General features: G+C 34.4%; 1 protein-coding gene across 3 annotated transcripts in view; it reads right to left on the bottom strand.

Moving 5' to 3' along the window:
* Positions 1-9,785, bottom strand: part of LOC121407793 (rho family-interacting cell polarization regulator 2-like) — a 32,910-nt gene extending 23,125 nt beyond the window's left edge. For 2 of the 3 annotated variants that reach the window (XM_041598995.1, XM_041598997.1), the window contains exon 1: positions 9,549-9,785. The gene's annotated coding sequence lies outside the window, so the exon portion shown is untranslated. Of the gene's footprint in view, positions 1-9,403; positions 9,527-9,548 lie in introns of those variants that run through there. The other variant, XM_041598996.1, reaches the window with a different exon arrangement.
* Positions 9,786-12,166: the final 2,381 nt, after the last annotated feature.

Genomic DNA, 12,166 nt, shown 5'->3' with positions numbered 1-12,166 from the left:
CAGCGTGTCGTTGGGCGCGGCGGCGTGGGTGGCTGCTGGGCTAGAGATTATGAATCTCCCGCCTTGCCTGCTTATCAGACCACACTGCGCATGCGCGTAACTTCGGGAACTTATCCCGAAGGATGTGTTTCGGGGCGGTGTGAATGCAGGAATAATTAACGGGTATTTTTTAGCCTTAAAAAGTTATCGTAATTTAACGGGGATTCTTGTGATCGAGGCGGTTTGAAACCGCCTAGTATTGTAACAACTTTATTTTATCATGTTTTATAGCAAGTTATTCATTCATTCATTCAATCATTCATTCATTCATTCATTCAATTATAAGAATCAATGAAATCCAATTAGAATAACACTGAATAAAATAAACAAATGAGTACATAGAAAGAATAGAAAAATACATTAATCAAGAGGATTAGAAAAAAATACATAAATTAAATCAGAAATTTTTTTTTTTTAAAATGCTAGTGAAATTCCAACAAACTAGGAAGTAGGTAATGCGTCTGGACTGTTTGCACTTTGAAACGTGGGGAATCACTGCTGCATATCAACAGGGCTCTAAAAATGGGACTATGAATCATAGAGAGACATGGGAGTATCATGGGACAGTTACCATGGCAACGGTGAGATATGTTTCATGTCTGGAATTTCCTCTGAGGAGAAATATATAATTCATCTCTTTAGAAACAATCTTTCTGAGGTTTGGCTTTGACAGCTACTGATTCTGATCCAGTCAAATGGGCAAGATGTTGACTAAGGAATAGTTTTAAAAGGCAATATTTTCTGTGCAACCTACATTTACGTGGCTTATGTTCAGCCGTATTTGTGATACAAGTTAAGATATTCACTGGTAAAAGAAACTAAAAAAAACAGATACATAATGATGTTTATAATAAGCACACTTCTTCTATGGAAACGAAAGCGAAATCTATTGCCATTACATTGTAATTTGGACATCAACAACTCCATGTAAAATAAAAGTTTTGTAAGAAAACTTGGTTTCCTTAAAATTGTGAAATTCTACATATATCAAGGTTACCAAGTTTTTCATCTTAAAAATTTTACCACCATTCTTATCACGTTCAGAAACAGCTAGACATAACAATTTACATAAAGAGTCCTACATCTATATGAGCAGACTGATCCAGAATGAACTTCAGATAATTATCAAATAGATCGACAAAATCATGCAAAGCCTACAAGTCGATGAACTCCATTTGTCCTTGTTCTTCCGCTGGCCTACCGGAGAATATAAATTATGATCATTAAAACACCATGGCAAAAAAGCAGGTCAATGCTCAGTCAGGGTTTCTTTCCACAGTATTATCATGAGGTCATTTTTTTCCGATATACTTGTAGTGCTACCATCAAGATGTATTTTGGTTTGGATGGCTTAAAGGTCAAGTTCACCCTCAAGAAAAGTTTGTTGTAAAATACTTGGAAAAAATAATTTAAAAGGGTGAAGGTTTGAGGAAAATCCATTAAATAGTATAAAAGAATTATTAGAATTTTAAGTTTTGGAATTGTAACATGAATGAGCAGCTGCTCCCTATTTTATGTAATAAAATATGTGTAAATTTCATTTTTTAATAGTTTGAGATGACTGATTTTTTATTTTCCATTTAGGTTAGGTTTGAAATAATCTGTTAATTGATATACTGAACGTACAATCAAAAACATTTTCAATTTCCTAAGAAAATTTATTTTTTTATTATACGATATGTAAGAAAGCTGCTTGCATATACAATGTATGACATCACAAATCAAATAATTAAAATTCTAATAACTTTATATTCTTTGATGAATTTTCCTCAAACCTTTGCCAATATTTATCATTATCTATTCTGCTATTTTTACAATGACCTTTGTGTCAGGGTGAACTTCCCCTTTAACAAACTTGACCCGGAAGCCTGTTTATGTTTTTAACTGTTGCACAGTAGGCCTACACGATCAATGATGTATTATCCATCCGCTGTATGTTGATGATGAGAACCTTTATTTTAAACTTCAAATGCCTAGACTATACAAAACAACAAATATATTGTACCCTCAAATACTTTGCTGTAGCATCATCCACAGCCAAATTAAATCTGTGACATAATCGTTTGAAATTGCATTCCGCTTTTATTCAGATCAGGTAGTTTCCACCACTGGGCGGAAATGAAAATGGTACATGTACATGTACCAAGTACATGTACATTACTACCGGTACATTGTATGTCTTTGTTCATTTTTAAATGGGTGTGAGGATGTAGATGGAACCTAATCAAAACTTTACATTTTTCATGAATTTTAAAATTTTTCAGAATGGCCCTAAAATAAAATTTTTGTCATGGCAAGTTGTAAGCGATTGCATCCTTGGAGATTAATGAAACATTCATAAATCAATAGTCCTGAGCATTGAAGTCGAAAACCATGTAACAACACGAGTACCGGAAATTGCATTTAATGCACATGTATTATACATAATTTTTTGTTATAACAAATGCAAATATGTCTGAATATTAGAATACAGGTGCAAAACAAGAAACCAAAATCCGTCAGCCGTATCAATATCAATATTTTTAGTCAGGTTACAAGCATGATCAGTTTTCATGCTTCTTTAATAAAATCAACCAAGATGAAAAAAAAAACTCATTGGGAATAGAAATACCATTCAGTTGTATCATTTCACCACCATTGAGAAATCATTTCATGGTCTTTGACTTTTTTCCATAATATATTTTGATGAATCATCAAGTGATACAAAATGGTGTATTTTGTATCTGATCACATATTTATTTATCATAATACTGGAATACTATATAACTACACTACAATACTAAACAGAGCCAACAGCATCACCATTTCACAATAAACATGAGCACAGCATTTGGTCTTTAGCAGAAGTTATCAAATTTCTAATCATAGGAAGCATAAGACGCTTTAGGATCATGGGTCTCATTAAAAATTTAAAAGTATTGAAAATTACTTGTTCAGATGTATGTTTGTTGTTGAGGGGGGGGGGGGGGGTTGTTATAAGCGAGATTGTAGCCCACTTATAGCTTCTATGTTCCATATGTTTTTAATGCATACTCCAGCAGTTCAGCAACATTTATCCAAGACTCCTTCATGTTTTACAAAATGCACTTTCCGGTACTACTAATTTTGACATTGCCAATTAAATATTATTTCAATCGTGTGTTTTATTCAATCAAACACAATGGCCCGAATTCACAAAGGTGGTTTTGAAAATCCACGGTTGAGTCCACGGTTTATGCAGATTTCCTATATAAATTACACTTAATTTAGCGCGTATCGGGTGCGTGTATTAAACATGTCCAATGCTGATGCGCGCTTTTGTCACAGTGCGCCAAATTGACACCTGTTACCATGGTTAGATACGCTTTTTTATTCATGCGTCCACTGTCTGAAGAGTGGACTCATGAATAAAAACAGTGGACTCATGAATAAAATAGCGTATCTAACCATGGTAACAGGCGTCAATTTGGCGCACTGTGACAGAAGCGCGCATCAGAATTAGACATTTTTTATACACGCGCCTGATACGCGCTCAATTAAGCGTAATTTAAACAGGAAATCTGCATAAACCATGGACTCAACCATGGGTTTTCAAAACCACCTTTGTGCATACGGGCCAATGAAAGATGAGATTTGATGAGTAACTAAACATCCTAAAAAATACCCGACTAAAAATCATCATGAATAAATGTAAATATGATGAACAATTTGATACCTTTCAAATATTGCAAACATTCTTTCATTTTCGCCACCTTTCTACTGATAAAATGATAGCACACTGAAAATAGAGCTGTAAAGCCAACTGACCCTATTGCTAGGCATTAAAAAAGGGCATATCAAACATGGTCATGTTTACCAAGTAAACCATCTCAATGTTTGATTAGGTCTGAGTGACCAACCTCCATTCAATGACCAGATCATGGATCTTCCTAACTGATGAGTGAAATGAAGATGTTTCTCCATGAATTTTAAAGGGGAAGATCACCCAAGTAGATTTGTATAAGTACAGGAAACTGGAAGGAACATATCAAAGAATGTTTGACAAAATTCCATCAAAGAATTTTTCAGTTATGATTTTTTCATCAATTTTTCATTTTGTGATGTCACATGTGAGCAGCTGTCCCATTTGTCAAAAAATCAGAAAAATTACAAACTTTTAATGGTTCATGATGACAGAAAATATTGGTTTTGATAGAGGTGTGTCGGCCTATAATGAAATAATCTGTCTTATATTTCAAATACACAGGTAAAGTCAATTAAATTTTCTCAGAAAATGACATTTTTGAAATTAAAAAAAATGTCTATAATTCTTTTACTAGAGTTTTGTCATCATTTTCCACCCTGAATAAAGCTAAGATGCTGTCTGTGTGATCTTTCCCTTCAGTAGCTGATTCTGAAGAAATTATGGATGATTAAGCATAAAAAGACATTTGGATAAAAAGCCTGAGTCATGTAGATTCATTACTTACCAAATTCAGTGTAACTTCTGTTTACTAACACATCCAAAAATAAAGTTGAAAAAAATGAAACTTGTAAGGCCACTAAAATAAACTTCTTCATGCTAGAGCATATGCTAGTTCGTGGTGACGGCGATGATATGTTTGGGTATTTCAATGTGAGAAAGACAATCACATCATATCTTACAGTAGAAACAATCAAATAGATAGTCCTGAATAGGAAAATCCTTGAATTGATAAAAGCTTAAATACAAACACAAATTCTGCCATGATAGTCCGTGCTGATAGTATGCATGTTTCTGTGAAAATTGCATAATTTGACATTATCATGAATGTAAGTAGTTCAGGTGTTAGAACAGCCTTGTCCCAAACAGGAATCAGACAATCTCAAATTCAATTGTAACAGATTTTCATTGCCAATTTGGCATTGCCAACAAACTTGCAAGTAAAATAGGGATGGTTTCTCTCCAGAGAAACTGAAAATTTTAGATCTTGAATGTGGATAATTTTCTTATTTTTTCTCCCAACTCCAGCAATCCATTCTTTTTTTGTTTGGGGTATCAAGCTTGAAAATTATTTTATTCAAGACTGTATTGCTTCATGATTTATTATCCTCTTCTCTAATGGCATGCATACTGGCCATTTGGAGACATACACATGTAACAGATGCATTCCATTCAATACATTTCAAAATTTGAATATTATTATATATATCTACACAGTTTTAAAAATAGCACATTGTTTAAGCCTGTCACTCAACAACAAGTTGGTTAAACTTTTTTTAAAATTGTTGTCGGGAGGGACTGGATTAAACAACAAGATTAAAATCTTAAACAGCATTTTTCCAGTGTAGGGCTTCATCAAATCATTCAAGATTTTTAATGAAGGATACTTGGTAGGCTACTCATACATTAATATGAGGATTTAATGAGAAAGAAGTTTCCTTTCCCCAATTTGCTACTTATTCTATTGAAAAACAATGAGTAAATATAAGAGTATGAAGTATATTTCAAAGTTAAAAATCAAAAGATTCTTTCAAGTCTCAATGCATAATCAATATAAATGAGATTGTCAGGAAAACTTTCTTTTCAATTCTTGACAGAAGTCAGCTTTAAGAAAATCATAAACATGTTATTATGAAAAGAAACAGAAGAGAAACAGTTGGTTTGCATTAAACTTGAAACGGAAGTTCCCTTTTTAAATCGGCAAATCAAATAATCAATATTGATTTATAGAGCTAGCAAGCATGACTCACAGTTTGTTATTCGAAGTCATTATCCCATGACAGACTTCATATTCTATCGAGGCATTTGATCTTGTGCTTGGTAATACAGAGAAAATTTTACATACCTAAAGCTCAATGGAAAATATATGTTTATTAGAATAAATAGGACTATACTTATATAAAAAGTTGAGAAGAAATTGTGATAGGTCGTGTAGGGCATCAGCAGGGTTATATAAGTTTACAAGCAAAGTAAAAGAAAAAAATCTTAGCTCTAAAAAAAGACCTTTATGTACATGTATATGCATATAATTTTTATATTTTTTTTTTTGGGGGGGGTAACACACATACCGCAGGATTCTATATATGTATACAAGTTTGGGTTAAAAATATGTGTTCTGTATGTGAGATAGCTCCATCCCTGGATCTGTATGTATGGGGGGGATAGTGGTATCTTTTTTTAAATAGTATCATTTATTGAAGGGGGGGGGTGCTGTTATGCATGATATCAGGTAAATGTCTGAAACAAGTTGAACTACTAATGGGATGGGATCTTGATTTGAGTCTTCAGTAACTACAATGACTGGGTATTCAATTTCAGGGCGGGGAAGGGGAAAGGGTAGAATAGATGTAGACCGACAGGTGCATTCGACCAGGTTGAGAGACACTGCAGAGTGTGAATAGAATTTCATGGGGGAGGGGTGGGCTGAGAGGTGGTTTGATTCCCGGAACGGAGGGGGGGGGGGTCTTTATTTGATCTAATCAAGTTTCGTAAAAACTTTATTAACTGTCATCAAAACTATTAGGATTGATATCAATTCTAGGATGGGGTGGGGTCTTGATTTGATATAATTAACTAATTAAGCCTTGTTACATTTTTTTTATTTATTATAATCTACACAAATACATGTAGAATGAATGTCAAATCCAGGATGGGGGTGGGGAGGGGGTCTTAATGAGATGGTGATAGATTGAGGGGTGTAGGTGACACACTGAACTAATAAAGCTGTCAGCGTGGTAGCCAGGTTTCCTGTCTCCCCTTACAGTCCAGCCCTGATGAGAGTTCTTTACATGCCTTGTAATATACCCTGACCAACGTAGTACACCGTTCTATGGTGTCTTGCGATATCATTCCACCCATGTCCGCTACATGTAGAGCTGGGTAACTATTACTTCAGACCCATGCGTATTGACCATGCAAATGCCATAATCCACTTCAACACTTCTAAGGGTTTAAGTATTGAAAAAGGTCTGATCTAAGAAAATAATAAGAAAAGAAATTTGCATCTATTTGAGGGGGGTTCTCTAAACTGTGATTATGTACTTCATGGATTTCCCTTTGTAATTATGAAACCTGAATATACATGTATGTATGGCCTACGTCACAGAATTAAATTAATACACATTTCTTCAGAAGTCCATCAAAGGCTTATACAGTTTCAAGGAACAGTACAAGGAGGGTCACTCGGTGGATGATATCACTTTGTAAATATGGCACAAGGACTTTTAACAAAAAAACTGTAACAAATTAATTTGTAGAAAACTATCCTGAATAACTCACATAAAGAGTCAACTCATGGCAAAGCAATTAAGTACATTTTAATAGACAACACTTGCACATAATGTGTGATGATGTCACAAATGTACACAAAACCAGCTATGCTAAAGAATCCCTTTTCAGATTATAAGCAGAAAGATAAAAATACAAAGTATCAGTATCGGGACATACATGTAGGCTATGATGCTACCAGCACCTAAATTACAATTTAAATATTATTAAAGGCTTATTAAATGTCTTTTTGATAAAAACTTGCTATATAGGCTATTCATTATTGACTTATTATGAACTTACATGTATCACTTGGTATAATATAAAGGTTACGGCACCAGACACAGAAGGGTTGCAGAACCTCAGCAATGAATGCACATTTGATATCAATATCTCAAGCTGTAGTATAATATCAATATCACCTTGGCCTTGCTAGACTAACTTTGACCTGAAATACAGTCAATATTGAGATAGGCCTACTACTGGTATGCTTCCACTGCTATGGCTTGTAAACAACTGAGTACAGTGAAACAATAATAATACTCAGCTTTTTCAAAACAAAAGGATTTCCACACACATTAAATCATTCACCTTTGTTAATTATTTGAATTTTCTCTTATGAGTGAATTTTGATCACTATTTTATACTTTGTTCTTTTTCTTTCTCCATCATGTCATGTTCAGTTGTAATTTAATATTACTGACGGCATATTGTGAAAAAAACTATTTATACCCCTTTCATATTGCCCTTTTCATTTTTCACCGGCGAAGTTCGCCGGTGAACTTCTCCGCCTCGCATTCCTCACTTCACCGGCAAAGAAAAAAATGTACCCTTTCGCACTGACATTTCTTCCCCGGCGAAAGTCAACGGGCGATTGCAGAACAAAACGAAAAAAATTGTAAACATTACTTTTACCTTTTACAAAAAAGGTATCAAAAAATTGATTACAACACATTTTGGAAGTATTACACGAAAAACAAACAATATCACCTTGTTTTTATATTTTAGCGCATTTTATACATGTAAAAAGTGCTTTTAAATGTTAGTAAAAAAAAAATTTTCGAGGGTATATACTTAGCCATAGCATTCAGCTGAGCTTGCAACTTATCGCGCGCGGAATCTCGGTACAGGGGTCTTTGGGAGAGAAAAAAAATTGACCTCTGACGTCATTAAAGAGGAGAAGTTCTCCGGTTTGCTTTCATACTGGCTGTTTCACCGGCGAACTTCGCCGGTGAAACTTCTCACCAGCGAAGTTCTCCACCTCTAGAGGTGGAGAAGTTCGCCGGCGAACTTCACCGGTGAAGTTCTCCTGTGTACCTTTCATACTGGACACTTTCCCCTTCGCTGGCGAACTTCGCCGGTGAAAAGCGCGATATGAAAGGGGTATTAATCTCTTCCTCTTTTTGTAGGTTTCATTGGCCACTATTACACTGAGAAATGATGACTTACAAAATATTCCATTCTATGGTTCTTATTATCGGTAGTATTATTCATCCTTTGCTGTGGTCAATGCCACTGGTGTATAAATATGCAAGCAGGTCTCCCACTTACTTTGAATTTATAAGGAATATTGGTTAAAAAAGGAAGAACCAATTAAAATTGATGTTCAATTGATGAATGTATTTACATCTTTGTAATAATAAACCCACTTTCTTTCCAAATTAGGGGTGAAATTTAACAAATTAGAGTCTGAAAGTTTCTGAAACATAAATTTATGCAGATGCAAGAATTAGTGCTATAATACTGTACCATTGCTTTTTAATCAGATCTAATATAATTTCTAATAAACCTCAACTTTCTTTTTTTGTCAATCATTTCAAATGATAATTTTCCATATATGTAGGCCCAATATTATAGACAGCCATGCATATAATTAAAAGAAATCTACGAAGGCCTACCAGTAGATCAAAGTTATATTTTTTAACACACATAAAGATCTAAGGGATGCAACTGTGTAGGCCAGTGCAATGAAAATAAGAATTTGTGCATGTATTATTTTGTAAACATGGATAATTATACTTCAAATAAAAGACATCGCTAATGAAACATAAACACGAATACAATACAAACTTGCATCAATCGGTGTCATGAAAGCTAGTGAGTTGTAACATTCAATCAAATTCATTAACATCTTGATTGAAACACATATAGGCCTACCTGTATAAAAACAACCTGTAGAGACCTAGGCCAGGTCACTGCACTGGACACACTACATGCGTGCACTCTAATTCATAACACACTTTCACCACCACCATCATCATCATGACCATAAAAACCTACGCCAGACTGTGTTTTCACTTACTCTATTTCAGTACACCACTGCTTGATTAACATTACATTACGATAATTCCATTATATCCAGTATGGTCCCAGAGTCTGATGGTTCTCTCCCCCTGGCCCTATTCAGTTGTTATAAACGATGAATACTCGGTAACGAGGAGTACTATTATTCGATCTCTAATCTATGTGTAGCCATGAAGAAATCATATCCTACTGTTCCTTCCACTCAGCTCAGTCCTTCAATACTACAGCATAGCCATCTATGCATACAACACGCTGAGTGCTCTTGTGTGCGCTCAATACCACCAATACAAAGAATGGTCAACATTAGTCTATCCTTACAGACACTTTCTATTCTCTTTTTCTGAGGAAGATCCTGTTTACAATAGGATTGTTAGTCTTTGTATCAGACCTCTAAATCCTTACATATGCTTCAATTTATTGAAAAGGTCCCTAATCATCTTAGGCCTGTGCAAGGGATAAATTAGTCTGAACCTGACCTGAATGTCGGCAAATGGCAGCTTTTTTTTATTTTGGCTGGGCTTGGAGCGTTCACAGAGTACAGACTATGGTGAAAATCACATATTCTCTAAGATTTTTTCACCAAATGAAATTTTAATGTATGGGGAATGGTTATCCTCACACCTTCCTCTCCAGAAATCTTTGAGTAATTTTGAGTTCAGATACTTCATAAAACTTGTTAAAATAATAAATTTGCTATAACAGTTTAAAGCTACTGAAATCATGTGATTTGAATGGCTGTTGCAAACTTGTCATTGAAAAAATGTACATTTGTTATTATAACAGGACTTGTAGATTTGATATCGACAAATTTGATGTCGAATGAAAAATGTCACAATGCAAAACCATGGTTTCAATGATTTCTTGAAAAAAAAGGGTCTTTCAATGCAAATTTGGACTTGAACTTCTCAAAAGTTGGCTTGTAACAAGGCAACTGCTCCAAGTGAGTGACATCTGTAAATTATATTTCCCTCTTATTTTACATCTCTTAACTACAATCTCATGCATAAAATAACCCTTCGTAGTTCATCTTCATCTATCAATGAAATTTTTTGTTTATTCATTTAGCAAAAGTAGACAATGGATTGAATAAATTGTAAAATTTTGAGCAAATTCTTGACACAAAATGAAATTATGAATCTTCAAAATTTGCAATCAATAGCACATAATTCCAAATTACATACTGTAAAATGCAAGTTCACTACCCTCCCTCCCACCCCCTCCCTTTGACTTTAGACTAGAATTAAATAATAACTTGTATGGGGGTTGTTGGCAGGGGCAGTGAAACCAAATAGGATCCATTATAAAATAACCCTAAATAGGAACTGTGCATTGCTCATTTTCTGCACAGAGTTCAGGACAAGAAACTTATTTGATCATGCAGAAACAATGATTTCTACAGGATTTTATTCTCTGAATTGACTACCCTTTATTTTACAAACTCTTTTGCTCTTTTTTTACCCCTCACGTGTGATTGTGGTTACATTCTGAAAAGGCACCCTTCTCTCCTTTTCTAGTGTGTGAATGCAATACAGGTCTTGCTAGAATGTAACATCCATGCATGATAATATTCAACAAAGTAAGATTCCCAGCTTTAGACGACGCTTCAATTTTCTAACAACATGAAGTAGCTGAAAGAAGGGGATTTGTAACAGTTTGCATGACATCCATTTGTCAAATAATTCCATTACAGATAATCTACGCCCATCCCGAATCAATAAAGAGCAGGTTCCGGTGACTGAGTATGCACAAAGAATGTGATCACCATATCTTCGAACTCTCCTTGAAATTTCACATGCAAATTGGAAGATATGAAATACAGTTCTACTAAACGTATACCTCTGTTTACTTTTCTATTGAATGATGTTTACTTTGATATATATAAAGTTATATTTCATTCCTACTTTTTCATGCATTTTCAAAGTTTAGACATCTAGACATCAAGAGAAAGAGCCATTTCTGATTCTCAATTACTAGGAGCTTTATAAACATCTTATCTTCCATCACCGATATCATCAAACCAGTTAATATTTCTTTGCAAATCGACAAGAACATTCAGATCCCTTCAAAGTGTAAGCGAATCCTCCCATTGACTGACAGATGAACTGATACAGAATTTATTGAAGCATAATTGGAGAAATATGAGAACCGAAATGGTCAAAGTGGAAAATTGTACCAAAATGGAGGCAGTTATAAATACTGAGATCAGTAAAGGTTCTGAAATCATAAATTGGCAAATTTTGACATGGGGAGATTTCTGACAAAGCAATTGATGTCTCCTATGATTTTTCACATTTTTATACCATAATAGCATTTTTTTATGAGGTAAATGCAGATCTCATTTGGTTTCTTTAAGAAGATGTCCATTCAAACATTTCGTTCAAACTTGTCTTTATATTCCCCTTATACATATCTATTTACACAATTTGAAGCACATCAAAGGTTTTGGTAAATCTATTTAAAGATCATGGCCCGTATTCTGAAGTCGGGTTTAACTTAAACTCAGGTTTAAAGTTGTGGTTTAAGTATGGCAAGCCAATTGTTACAAAAATCACCAACAGTAGAGATATCATACTTCATCTCATTTGGATATCAAATCATTCATAATTGTCTAGGAAG

The sequence above is a fragment of the Lytechinus variegatus genome, chromosome 2 (assembly GCF_018143015.1).
Source record: "Lytechinus variegatus isolate NC3 chromosome 2, Lvar_3.0, whole genome shotgun sequence".
In the NCBI taxonomy this organism is placed as follows: Eukaryota; Metazoa; Echinodermata; class Echinoidea; order Temnopleuroida; family Toxopneustidae; genus Lytechinus; species Lytechinus variegatus.
This window is presented reverse-complemented; position numbering and strand designations above follow the sequence as displayed.